The sequence below is a fragment of the Antechinus flavipes genome, chromosome 2 (assembly GCF_016432865.1).
Source record: "Antechinus flavipes isolate AdamAnt ecotype Samford, QLD, Australia chromosome 2, AdamAnt_v2, whole genome shotgun sequence".
Lineage (NCBI taxonomy): Eukaryota > Metazoa > Chordata > Mammalia > Dasyuromorphia > Dasyuridae > Antechinus > Antechinus flavipes.
This window is the reverse complement of record NC_067399.1, coordinates 31,992,753-32,006,875: the sequence shown is the minus strand read 5'-3', so window position 1 is coordinate 32,006,875 and position 14,123 is coordinate 31,992,753. Positions and strand designations below refer to the sequence as shown.

Sequence of the window (14,123 nt, the reverse complement as noted above, 5' to 3'; positions counted from 1 at the left end):
AGGACACTCAAGTGTTCAAGTTACATACTCTGTCAAATTACAATGAATATCAATAGATGGAAGCAAAGCCAGGATTATGGAGAGGTACAATTTCCAAGCAGAGCAGTGACAGGATAGAAAGGCCTAAAGCTTCAGATGATCCTGGGCAAAAGGACCATCATCATGGTGGCATCTACAGTAACGCTTCTTACACTACGGGTTGCAGCTCCCTATGGATCCTGTGACTGAATGTGTGGGTGGGTGGGGAGTATCACAAAACTATGATTTATTGTCAGTAACTTTGATTTGCAGGCCTATTATACAAACCTCTATAAAGGTATAAAGGCGTTGTGAGTGGAAAAAGTCCACACAAACCTGAAAGGTTAGGGCCTATTTGAGTTTGGGTTCCATTTGAAAGCCATTTTACAGGACTATTTCTTTCTACAAGAAAAGCTGAGAGTGTTGCTTATGCCCTAAAATCCCAACATTCATATTTCCTTTATGTTCCCTATATGTGTGAGTTCACATTCTACCCTGTGAGGAAAAAGGGCTGGGAGGAGTTTAGAAATTTAGAAATCTTGTTTAGAAATTCTTAATATGTATTGCTTTGTAAGGAATGACCAGCAGGATGAATACAGAGAGGCTTGGAGAGACCTACATGGACTGATGCTAAGTGAGATGAGCAGAACCAGGAGATCATTATACACTTCGACAACGATATTGTATGAGGATGTATTCTGATGGAAGTGGATTTCTCTGACAAAGAGACTTAAATGAGTTTCATTGGATAAATGATGGACAGAAACAGCTACACCCAAAGAAGGAATACTGGGAAATGAATGTGAACTATTTGATTTTTGATTTTCTTCCCGAGTTATTTTTACCTTCTGAATCCAATTCTCCCTGTGCAGCGGGAGAACTGTTCGGTTCTGCAAATATGTATTGTATCTAGGATATACTGCAACATATTTAACATATATAGGACTGCTTGCCATCTTGGGGGGGGGGGGAGGAGGGAGGGAGGGGAAAAAGCGAAACATAAGTGATTGCAAGGGATAATGCTGTGTAAAAATTATCCTGGCATGGATTCTGTCAATACAAAGTTATTATTAAATAAAATTAAATTAAAAAAAAAAAGAAATTCTTAATATGGAAAATTCAAACTCTAGAATTGGTTATTCCTAATTAAGTGCCAGAAGATGAATAGTAAGCATGGAACTAGCAGTCAATATCCTCCAGAGGGAGAGATCATACAAAGCCATGACAAAATCAGGACTTTGACAGATCCAGACGATGTCTGAATACTGCTAGAGATGAGGAACTGAGCATTTTAACAACGTCTACTTTGGCTGCTAAGTTTGTAATTATTATTTTCTAATCTAGTCTTCTTCCTTGTACTCCCTCCCAATGGTACTGGAGTAACCCAAGGCATTTACTAACGATAGTCACTCAAATTTTGGAGGCCATATTCCAACCAAGTGAACGCTTCTCTAAGCCAGCCATCCGCTTCCCTCATCCCTCATCCACACACTTGTCCAGGAGTAGATAGCAATCCAGGTATAGGCTGACGGGAACCTGGCACTATTGCCTTCCTGGAGACGAACATTACTGCTTTTGAAGCACTTGACCCTTCTCTAGCTGCGCTGGGGCACCGAGAGGACAGTTCTAAGGAAGGCCTGGGTAAGAATGAATGAAAAGTCTGAGAAACAATCTGTAAAAAGATTCCAAAGCTAATTATCAAAGAATGGGAATGAAGAAAAGGATGAGGAAATTGGGTTTTGGAGAAATGATGTTCATAGAATGCTCGGAGGAGCCAGAACATGAGCATTTCTTGTCAAGACTTTGACTTATGTACCATTCTGGGAAATAATAAAGATCATGTTTATTCCAGGCTCCCATTTATCATCCTTGTCTGACTGGTCAAAGAATGATTCAGCCAATGCCTGTAGTCGCACCTGATCTGTGTGAAAGGCCGATGGTCTGGCTAATTGCAGAGACAGTATTAGCTCTGAGAGTAAGAGCCTTTTACAATCTCAGATGATAAAAATCTTACTACTTACAAATGACTGTCAGCTTGGCTCTTAACTAGGAATCTGAAAAGTACATAATTATGTTGCTCCAGTTCTGCCACTGTGTGACTGGGATAATCACACCTTGAAAGTAAGGGAAGTTTAATTAGAAAATTTCCAAGGTTCTATTCCAAATCTATTAGACCCAAATTAGAAATGGTTAGAACCAAAATATTTTCACCCCTCCTTTCCCCACAGGTATGTGTGAGCATACAGATTCAGAAATTGGTGATTAGGAATTATTTTAATTTAAAAATAACACAGTACTATTTTTCTGATACCATCAAGGAATCACAAAAGTAAATTTTTTCTAATTGAACTTTTTCCTTTTCATTGACCTAAAAGTATAATGAACACTTTAAAATTAACCACTGGTTCACGTAAGCTGTTGCAGAACACAGGAGCTGGTGGCCTGCGACCCAGCTCGAGCCTTCTCTCCTCCTAAGGCACAGCTGCTTTGCTATACTATTCCTCCCATCCTGTGTCTAGCTGTGGGTTCCTTTTTTCAGGAACAGCAGACTTAGCCTGACGGAGCCTAAGAATCCTTAAGTTCACAGACCCCTGCTCTAGCAGCTACTCATCCTACTTTGCTGCTCTAGGCTTATCAGCCAATTCATTTCGACTTCAAGGAAAACAGCAAACCTTTTAAACCAGGGAGAACCAATAACTTTTCTACAAAGACCTTTAGATTCTAGGATGACACCGTGTGAAAACTGAGCCAAGAAGAGAGAAACCTAAACAGGAGAGCTTGTCCATCTGGGGAGGGAAGAGAAGGGCCCATGGAGTCTCAGAAGGAAACTAAGGAAAGATGTGGAAGAAGGGACACTTCCCTGCCAGTGGGCCCGGGGCTAAGAAGGAAGAGGAAATCCAAGTCAAGGTCTTTCCCCCTTCCTGGTCAATAAGTACAGAGAGCTTCTCTTCTGGGCCCTCTCTCCTGTGGTGCTCCCTGAGGGGGAAAAGCCCTCTGGGAAGCTTGGCCTCTCCAGGAGCCAGACTGCTTCCAAGGAGCATCCACGGCTCTGGGATGTGCAGGAGAGCAGGTGACCCCCCAAGAGTCAGAAGGGCCTCACTGGGCTTGTGCCCGTTTTTGTCAGACTATACAACAGCACAAGGAGCGTGTCTCTGGTACACAAATGAAAATGGAAAAAGGAAACAATGCACTAACAAGTTTTGAGAGAGAAAATGAAGTTTACTTTCCCCTTTCTCTGCAGACCCTCCGGCCACCGCACAAAACTCAGGTCACTCGAAGGCAGCACCCGGCCCCGTGGAGCTGCTAGAGCACAAAACGCCTCTTTGAGGACACACTGAGGGTGCAGAAAGCTAACCGCGGCCTTCCCCAAGATTCAAAGCAATCCCCATTTTTTCAGAAGAGGAAACTTGAGGGAGGGGAAGTGGCTAGAGTCACACAGCTAATAAATGCGCTCTACCCACTGCACCATCTAGTTAGGTCAATCACTTCAACTCTTTGTTCACTTTCCTCATCAGTAAAATGAAAAGGGAAGACTAGAGAATCTCAATTAAAGAAACACTTTAAAACTTTTCTTTAAAAAAATGTTATTTTTTTGTTTTACATTACCTTTATTTCTAAACATGTCTCCCTCTCATCCCCTATTCAGTAAGGAATTCTTTGTAACAAAGAATAAAAAAAGAGAAAACAAAAACAGCTGAGCAAAACCAAGACTTCTGCCTTGTCTGAAAGCATATGCAATCTTGTGGGTGGGTGAACATTGTCTCAATTTTGTCCTCACACTTGTTCATTATATTTGCAGAACAAAAGCTATATCTTGTTAAAAACTGAAATTTATGATCTTTAAACTTATGTTAATTTAAATTCAAGTCATGAATGTTAAAACAATCTGAGTAGGACAATTTTGCCCAAGTATGTGTTATCCACAGGGCTTAGGCTTGAAGCAGATAAAAAAATACTTACTAAGCACCTTATATAAGGCACAATGTCATGCAATGAACTAAGAAAGTGCTTTAAAATATGAGTTCTTGTTATGAAAGATAGGATAAGTAATAATATGTTATAATCATCTCTTCTGAGCTCTGGTTCTAGCCCTAATGACCATAAAACAAAGAAACAGATTCTGGGAGCTATATTGTACAATTTTCATCCTTTTAGAAACATTGTAAAAAGAACAGTTTAACTTTAAAAATAAAGAAAATAAGGCATGAAATGGAGTTTTTCAGGTTCTTAACCACAGTAATAAAACCAGTAACACATTGTACTGTCCTCAAAGGCCATAGGATGAAGGGGAAGGTGAGGGAACCTCCTTCAGCCACTTCCCTCTGGCTGGCCCTTTCACCATTCTTCTGACATGCACCTATTTTTCTCCATATTGACTATCTAAGATTATAAAAGGCTCTTACTTTTAGAACTGTTACTGTCTCTCAAATTACCCAAATCTTCCCCTCCACACAGCTCAGGTGTGATCACAGGCATTGGTCAATCAGTGTTTGACCAGTCAGACTAGGATGATCAGACCATGGGGAAGCAAGATATTTTATAATTAAATCCAAAAATGGGACATAAATCTAATGCTTGACAAGGAAACTAAGTTTTGACTGCTCCGAGTTCTAAAAAACATCATTTCTCCAAAATTCACTTTCCTAATCCTTATGCTCTTTCATAATTTTTCTTTGCTTTCATAATTTTACTATGCTGTGGAATGTTTTTTTAAAAAACTATTTCTATTTATTTCATTATATATTTCCCAATTATAATTAAAAAAACTTTTGAGTTCCAAATTCTTTCCAAGCACTTTGATTTTGATTATACATAAGGTCATACCAAACATTTCCATATTAGTTACAGTGCAAAAGAAAAGACAAAATAAAAACAAGAAAAATAAAGTTTTTAAAAGTATGCTTTAATCTACACCACTATATAAATTCTCATTGTCTCTGTGTCTCCCCATCTCTCTCTGTGAGTTTCTGTTTCTCCCAGTGTAACATTTTTTATCATGGCTCTTTTGGAATTGTCTTCTTCAACTTTTTGATCAAAGTAGCTAAGTCACAGTTGATCATCCTTAAAAGCCTGCTGTTATTGTGTATTGTGTTTTCCTGATTCAATACTGTTGACTTTGTTTCAGTTCATAAGTCTTCCCAGATTTTTCTAAGACCATCCTGCTTGTCCCTTCTTATAGCTCAACAGTATTCCATCACAATCACATATCATGACTTGTTCAGCTACTCTTCCATTGTCAGACATCTTGATTTCCAATTTTCTGCTACCATAAAAAGAGCTGCTAAAAACATTTTTGTATAAATAGATCCTTTTCCCTTTTTTTGTGATGGAATCATTTTCACTAGATTGTTTCTTTTTATAACTCTCATTCACTCTTACCCAGACCTTCCTTAGAATTGTCTTGCTGAATTCTAACTACTGAAGACAGCCTCACTGTGCCCCAAGGCAGCTGCTAAAAAGGTCAACGCTGCCATAAACAGATTTCACAGCAGCAGTAACGTTCACATCCAGGAAGACAATAGTGTTGTCATACCATCAGCCTACTCCTGGATTACAATGTACTAGGACACTGTGGTTCGGAACCTGGGAACCCTCATATGAACGAATACAGACTTAAATGAGCAGAAGAAAAACAATTTATGCAATAGCAAAGGCAAATACCAAAAAATTATTATGATTTTAGTACCTACGGTTCTGAATTCATCCTGTTTCCCATATCTCTATAAAAAACAAAAGTAAAAAAATCCCAAGTTGTTCAGGGAATCCTCTACATATCCATATTAATATCTTCATTCAAACTCTGCCTTAGAACAGTTTACTTTTCTATATTCAAATGCCATTCTTCATAGTTTTCCATTCCTGAGAAGCTGACTTCATCTACAGAATTTTAATTCACTGAATCTTACCCATAAATCTTTAAAAAATCTGCTTCTCCCCCCAAAAATCTAGGGTTCATTTCAGACACTTTCTTTTAAAACCTTATCATTATTTCTATTCCAGAATTCAGTTTTTCTTTTCCAGGGTGACTCTGATCCAGAATAAAATTTCCTTTGTTGGTTTTGTAATCTTTTAAAGGATGAAAATATCACAAAGACAAATCAAGAAATTATGAACTACTCTAAAAAAAAGGAAACAAGTTCCATACCATGGGTCTGTGCCAAACTAGTGATCTACTTAATCTCTGAACTTGACTATTTCTTCTTCCTGTCTAGGTAGTCTAGAGCAGAGCTTCTTAAACTGTTTCTACTTGAAACCCCTTTTTTGTCAGAAAAATTTTTATGCAACCCTAGTAATACACAGGCATACAAAATAGGAATACAAATCAAATATTTGCTGATAATAAATCACAATTTCATAACTCCCACATTCAGTTACTTGACCCCATATGGGGACGCACAGTTTAAGAAGCATTGGTTTACAGTATATGTGGATAACAATCACTTCTGCTTCTGTCGACATCAATCTACTCCTATGCTGCTTCCACGTTCTGGATTTCTCCCCGTGAGCACATCTTCTTACTATACGAAGCTATCCCTTTAACCTATCCTGTTTCTTCTGAATAAGGTATATCCTTCCAGCATCATATTCCAGTCATGGATCTCAACTGTCAGTTAAGACTCATTAAGTCTCAGAGCTAACTATGAGGTCAAATTCAATTCTCTGCATAGTTTGTCTAGCATGGAAGCAAGTATGAATCTCATGCATAAAAATCCGCGGCCACAGTCACCATTTCTATCACTGATCCTAGTATAAACCTCTCCCTTCTGACTGGCTTTAAGCCTGAGGGAGGAGAGCAGAGGACATCTGGAGATGTCCAGAATGAGCGCCACCTTGGAACCCACCCTCCCATGAATTCCTCGGGTCATTTCATTGCTCCAACATTATCTTCTCCATAAAATGGAAGTGGATAACGTTTGCACTATACCCAATTAGCTTAGAGTTACTGCAGATCATTTAACAAAAGAGAAATGTCTCTAGATGATTTTTCAAGTCTGTAAATCCTTTGACTTCAAGGATACAGAGATAGGACATGCTTGTTTAAGGTGTTTATCCTTAGATAGTCTCCCTTTAAAAACCAAAAGTATTTAAGAGGAAAAACCAGCCTTTAAAGAGCTCACATCATTCAGCACACTTTATCTTTTTGCTCATGTTCCATATAATGACGGGTCGTCATCCAACAGGCAGAGTGGAGCACACGTTAATGAAATAACCGATCCAGACTGTCACAGACTGCACAGCTCTATAGTTTTAGAAATTTGGTCAAAGCAACTAAAAGACTGAGAACTAATCCATTTATTCGGCATTATTCATTTAAAATAAGAATCCATTTGATGAAAAACTTCAGGCCTAAAGTTCTGGGGTTTTTGATGGTTAATATTGCCAGGATCACATAGTTTCTTTATTCTATTTATAGTAATGAAAGTAAGCAAGTTTTCTTAAAATCCTCTTTTCCTAATTTCTGATTCAGCAAACATCAATTAAGTACTTGCTGTGTGCGCAGCACTGAGGGAGGTAAAAAGTTGAGATTACTCACTTTGTACCTACCAGGTACTCATAGCTTGGCAAATGTTCACAGCATATAACTATAATAATAATTTTTAAAAGTTCTGCATGCCTCAGAGAGGTGCAAGGTAAAGTGCTATCTATGGTGCGAGATAGTGCAGCTGTTTCCAACTGAGCAGACATGGGAAGGGTCCTGAAGGGAGTGGCATTTGAATTGAATTTTAGAGGATGGGCAGAAATTCAATAGCTGACAAGGAAGAGAAGGCAAAAAAAAAAAAAAAAAAAAAAAAAAATCTTTGCATCAACTATCTCTGATGATGTCCAAGATCAGTAGCTAAGTGTTTACAAAATGTTTTCAGTTAGCAAAATGCTTTTAAAACAATAGCTCCCTGAGTCTGGCCTAGGGGAAATGGGTATTAATAACGCTTTTTCCTTCCTCTCTTCCTACCAAGAATGAATAAGAAGTACTGAGGGTGTCCTATGCATTTGATCAGGGAGCTGTTGTTGCCTAATCCCTCAGCCTTCTTTCAGCTGCTTCTGATGGGATGGTCCAATCCTACCTTGAGGTAGCCAGTACTCACATTGCCAGAACCTTGGCGGTTATTCCCTTGTTCTAAGTCTTGCAAAAGCAATTTCTACTTCCTCTTCAAGGAAGAACTATCGGATTTTTCCTTCTGACCCATGGCCTTCCTACCCTCAACATTTTCTTACTCGTGAATGAAACAAAAAAGCATGGTACAATTCTTCTGAAAGGACGCCAATTCCTATTCTAAGATCATGAACATTCAGAAATGACGTGAGGGTGCTCCTGGGTCAGAACTATTAGGTCAAACCCTGAACCGCTCCCAAATTGTACCTGATGAGTCAGTGGGAAGAGATTCCAGAGGAAGGCCCCCAGGATAGGCGAGCTGCAGAGGCCTGAGTGGGCTCCAGAACTCAGAGCGGGGGCAAAGGCTTCCTGTACAAGGCAGGACTGGGGTTGGGACCTGGAGGAAGCAGAGGAGCCAAGAGGCTGAAATGAGGAGGGGAAGGGTTCAGTCAGAGGCAGTGCCGGGAGGCCGGGGACCTGGATGTCAGTGTGTCAGGGAGGGAGGAGAAAGGCTGGAGGGCTCTGGGAGCCGGAGCACCCTGTAGCACATCTCTAGGGCCACAGGAAGCTGCCAGAATTTGTGGAGGAGAATCCACAAAGTTTAGGAAAAGCACTTGCAAGGGTTAAGCCCCTGAGAGCCTCCTCTGCAGGACAGGCCCAGCACCAGAGGGGAACCTGCCTTAGAATGGGGGCAGCCTCGGAGGGGAGATGCTGAAGGGGTGAAACCCACCGGCCTTGCCAACACATGGATCTGGGGGGTGGGAGATAATGGGGAGCCTCCTAGGTTGTGAGCCCGAGGGAATGGGAGAAGGTTGCTCTTTACCCTAACAGGAAAATTAGGAGATGGCAAGGGTTAAGCTTAAACTTGTGGCTTAAAGAACTGTTGGTTAGCTTTATGTAATCATAAAAAGGAAAATCAGCAAGTCCTTAAGGTACCAGAAGCCAAAATTTAGTTTTGTTTAATTTTTAAAGCCAGCACAGCATAAGATGATTGTGTGATTCTATACCTGTGCTTCTCAAAAAGCAAGCCGCTTTTGTCTCACCGTTGTAAGATGTTGTCTAAGCCCAAATGGAAGTGCACCGGGCACCCCCAAGTTTTTCACTCAGCTTCTTTCACCAAATGCAGTTGTAGGAGGGCTGGCTAATCAATCCGAACAGATAATAGCTACAGAACACATCCCTAAACTCAACTAGCCTTCTTACCCATGTCTCCCTTTGAGGGATCTGGATGAGTCAACATAAAACTACTTTCACACTGTTCATGAAACAACAAACGGCATCATCCTTACATACATTAGAGCATGGACTCCAGGGCACTGATGCTAATGATGGAGGAAGACACCAGACTCGAATCAAATTGAATTGGCGTTCTGACACTTACTGGCTGTGATAAATCATAGGAAATTCTGAAACCTAGTTTCTTCATCTGTAAAATGAGTGCTACCTACCTCACAACCACAGGGTGATTGTAAGAAAAATGCTCTGCGAACTTTAAAGTGTTATCTGAACCATGATTAATAATCATGCTTTAAAATCAATTACTCCCTTCCCCTCCAAACAGCAAATTTGCCTTGCATGTGAACTTAAATGTCCTAAAACACAATCTTCATGTGTTCAGGAAAGATATTCATAAGCCAGGAAGAGATCAGGGAAAGGAGAAGAGGAGGGAAGAAACCTTCAAGATGAGGCTGTTCAAGGGTTAGCTGAACAAAATCAGGGAAGAAAAGACCTAGTCACCCACAGTGGTTTCCTTCAAATATCTCAATGGCCGTGATCTGGAAAAAATATTTCTCTTATTGGGCTCCCAGAGACCAGGGAAAATTTAAAAGCAGTAAAACCGAGGGGTGATGGAAGGAAAAATGAGAGTGGCAAGGTACAGCCTTACAGGCTTAGGGTACAGCCCTAAGTCAGGAAGACCCAAGTTCAAATCCTGCCTCAGACACTTAGCAGCCATATGACCCTGGACAGGTCTTAACCTGCTTGCCTCAGTTTCCCCATCTGTAAAATAAGCAGAAGAAAGAAATGGCAAACACTTCAGCACCTTGGCAGAGGAAACTCCAAATGGGGTCATGAAGAGTTGGACAGGCCCAGTTCACAAAACAACAAAGGAAAAGCTTCATAAAAGATTAAACTGCCCAAAAAAGAACTGCCCCCCCCTGCCTGTTGGAACTCTTTAACAAGGGCAGTGCCAGCACCTTTTGTGTGAAGCCCTTCCCAAATACTAGTGCCCTCGAGTGCCCTGCCTGTCCCTGTGTTCATGAGTGCTGAGGGTTAAACTGCAGGCTGACTGCAAGCAGACATTTCTGCTCCGCACCGAGATCCCCAATTCTCAGCACACAGTAGGTGATTAACAGATCCTTGTAGTGAGGATCCATTGTGGGAGGTTAAACTAAATGGTCATGGAAGTCCCTTCCCCCTGAGAGAGACAGAGAGACAGAGTCAGAGACACACATGGTCAGGGCCATGAGTCAGGAATTTCTGCAGAGAAAAGGCCAGTAATCAAGGCAGAGCTCTACCAGGAATTCTGGTGTCTAGTCAGCCTTGCATTCTGGAAGACGGCTCCCCAGGAGTGATAAGCTGAATCTGTTTTTAGTTATTCTTAAATAATAGATAACAAGTACCAGATAACTGTTATTTGCTTCTACAGGCAAAGAAATCTTAAATCAAAAATAGGTCTCTCTCACACATGCCCTTCTGCTCGTCTCTGATAAATTCGGAAGCTCCCTGCCTTTTATGCTCACTCAATTTTCTTTTACTTTTTGTACTTTTTTTATGCCTAAAACACCTTCAAATTAAGAAGTTTGTAATAATATCATTTTTATTTGACCAAAATTGGGTACAAATACAAGAAAACACAGGAAGCTAATACTACAAGAAAAATGCCGACTCAAAATAACCCGCACTTGGCATTAAGCAAAAAGTGCTTTGTTGAATCCTATGGCTATATTCATGATAATGTTGTTTATAAATCTGAACACCTACAAACCCCAAACGACAAGTTACACAGGAACTGCTAGGCTGGGACACGTACACAGACCCCATTTAATTCTGATCCCATCTTTGAAGTCCCAACTCCAAAGCCCTCTCTTCCAACCTGCAGTCCTGACAGATCTCCCTGCATCCCCCCAACCCTTTGCTTGTCCATCTTTTAAGCCCCTTCTGTTTTGTACTGCAGAGGTACATGTCATACTCTGTCAGAGGGGGAACTGTGCTCTACATACTGTAAACTAAACTTGAACTGAAGTGGACACTTTTCTGAAATTTAAATATTTAATTTAATTATCCTTGCTTCGATCACCACTCTGTGAGAGGCGAGCATTCTGCTGCTCCTTGACCCACAAAGACTGGGGCTAGTTTGTGTAGCTCTAAAAGCTTTACAATTATCTTCTCATTTGATCCTCATCACCACCTTGCAAAGGAGGCACTGCTTTACATACATTGTACAGGTAAGAAACTGAGGCACACAGAAACAAAGCGACTTGCCCCGGATCCCAGCGCTAGGAAGCATCTGAGGCCAGGTTTGAACTTGCCCTTTCTAACTCCAGGCCTGGAGCTTTATTCACTGTAATTCCAATCTGGACTCAGACCTGAAGGCTTGGAGACATTGAGTTGAGGGCAAGAGGAAAGGAGGGATGGACGCCCGCGGGCACAAATGCACCCGGGCTGGAGAGGGCAGGCCCAGCATGAATCAGGGCTGCCAGGCAACGTTAGAGCCAGGCTGGGGAAAGGCAGCAAGACAGCCAAAGCCTGCATGTGGCCATGGTGACCAGTCAGAGCCGGACCTTTGAGCCTGAGTCGGGCCGGACTGGCTAAGAGGGAGGCCTCCAGCAGAGAAGGAGGAGCTGGGAGGACCTCCTGCACTACACAGGTGGACTTGGAGCTGAAGGGCTTTGAAGGTCATCTGGACAAGGCCTTTTCTTTTACAAAGGAGACAACTTGGGACTCTTCTTAGATGGAAGAGGTTTCCCAAAATGGTTCAAAATAACTTAGAAGCCCCCCCCCCAAGTTAGCCGAGAGAGAGAAAAGGGGGGGTGGGGGGGAAGTGTGATAGATAGGCTGGGAAGGCAGAGGCAACAGGACTTAGCCACTAGTTGGATGGGGAGAAACAGAGGTAACTGGAGAGCTCATAACCCAAGGTCTTCCTCAGTTTAGATCAGGGTCATATTTATACTTCAGCTGTCAAATTTCATTGTTTCCCTTGTTTGAATGGAGACCTCCTTACTTTCCCCTTCTCACTGTTTACTGATGCATAATAGGGGTTCACCTGCCCAAATGGTTAGAATTTCACTGCCTGATTTCCCCAAATCAGTCATTAATTGTTTTGTATTAGTCATAGAGACGACAGAAATCTTGCTTGAGCTAGGGCTTGCTTGAGGTTTATGTGAGATCATACTTGCCAGTGGTCACTTAGGCCTCAGCCAGCTCCCAAGACGGCACTTCTTGGTACCTTGCCCAATTCTAATTGTGAGGAAGTCTCTTTGGTTCACTGAACCCCACCCATTTCTTCCAACACCTGCGCCCACGTGACAGCCCTCCAGAGTCCCCTTCCTTCTCTTCCACATGCCCAACACGCCCCGCTCTTTCAGCGATGCTGCTGTTAGTGCCCCGAGCTGAACCAGAGGCTCCGGTGTGGGGCAATGAGGGCAGGGTCCATCACTCTCCTGGATCTCTTCTTCTGTTACTGTGGCTTGTCCTGTATATTGAATTTTCAGACCACTAACAACCCCTTAAAGCCTTTTTTCCCATGAGCTTAGACAGACTTATGCCCTCCTATACTTGGAAGTAAGACTATGGCCTAGGATCCCTTGGCCTGAATGCAGACCTGCCGAGGCTTCAGTTTACTCACACAGTATAGAAAATAAGAGGGTTAGTCCAAGTATGAGAATCACAAATCATTCTAACTGGAATCGACTTAATCCAAATTATAGCCGAAGACCATCCTAAACATCGTGATTGACGAATAGTTGTAACAGTGCTAACAGGCTAAACATAAAAAGTGGGTAGATAACATGGCGAGGATTGTGATGACAGAATTTATGAAGACCTGTAAACTGACTGGATATGAGGGGCCAGGAGGGCATGGCTCCTGGGTTTGATTTTGTTTGTGGGAGTGGGTGGAGAAGTCAATAGTCTGCAGCTTTTCATCAAGCGGCTCTGATGTGCCAGGGACCACGGGACACCAATACAAGCCCGTGAGCGGGTGAGAGATGTGATGGAGGGCAGTGCAGGTGTGCAGTCCGTGGCCTCTCTGGCTGAGGAGAAGGAGCCCTGCTGCTGCTTCGGTCACCCTGATAACGAGCTTCCGGGGTCACGGTGGAGAAGAGGGATGAGTGGGAAGCTGGGGTTTTGGAAAGCTGTGTTTGAGCTGCCTATGCATCTTTCAGTATTCAGAAGCGGGTTAATGGTGGGGAACTGTAACTCCAAATAGCAGGGCTGGATAGGTAAAGAAGGGAGTCGTCTCCACAAACAGGAGAGTGAAATGCAAGCCTGTGGATGAGCTCAGCAACAGACAAGGACAGAGTTGAGGGCCTAGGGCAGAAGGGAAGGGCCAGAAAGGAAGGAGGGAAACCCTGTAGAGCTTGGGACCTTTCTTAGAATTATTTGAAATCTTCCCTTCTAAAACCTAGGATGGCTCACCTGTATCACAAATTCTAAGAAGGAATGATTACTTTCTCCCTCCCTCTGATTACCAATGTTCCTATTCTTGACCTCCAATAATCAGCTCCCTTCTTGTTGATGAGAATCAAGACTAAAAGGGAAATTCTTTGATTTCATTTTGTCAAAGCAATGAAATTTTCCTTAAGGCAAATCAAGAAATCATGAGCTTTGGACAGGAGAGATTCAGCCCAGGATGGCTAACTTCGTTTGCCCATCCCTATTACGTCACGCCTTTGTGCCCAGGCATCTGTTCCTGGAACTTGTTTCTTTCCACTTTCCTTCCAGGTGATCTGGGACACTGGTGACAGCTGGTTCTGCCTCCACTGGAGGCCAAATATTCTCCACTACACTTCCT

At 42.2% G+C, this 14,123-nt stretch overlaps 1 protein-coding gene across 1 annotated transcript in view; it reads right to left on the bottom strand.

Annotated features, from left to right (window-relative positions):
* The window catches only part of KCMF1 (potassium channel modulatory factor 1), a 100,497-nt gene that overhangs the window by 38,873 nt on the left and 47,501 nt on the right, over window positions 1-14,123 (bottom strand). The gene's annotated exons all lie outside the window — the stretch shown is intronic.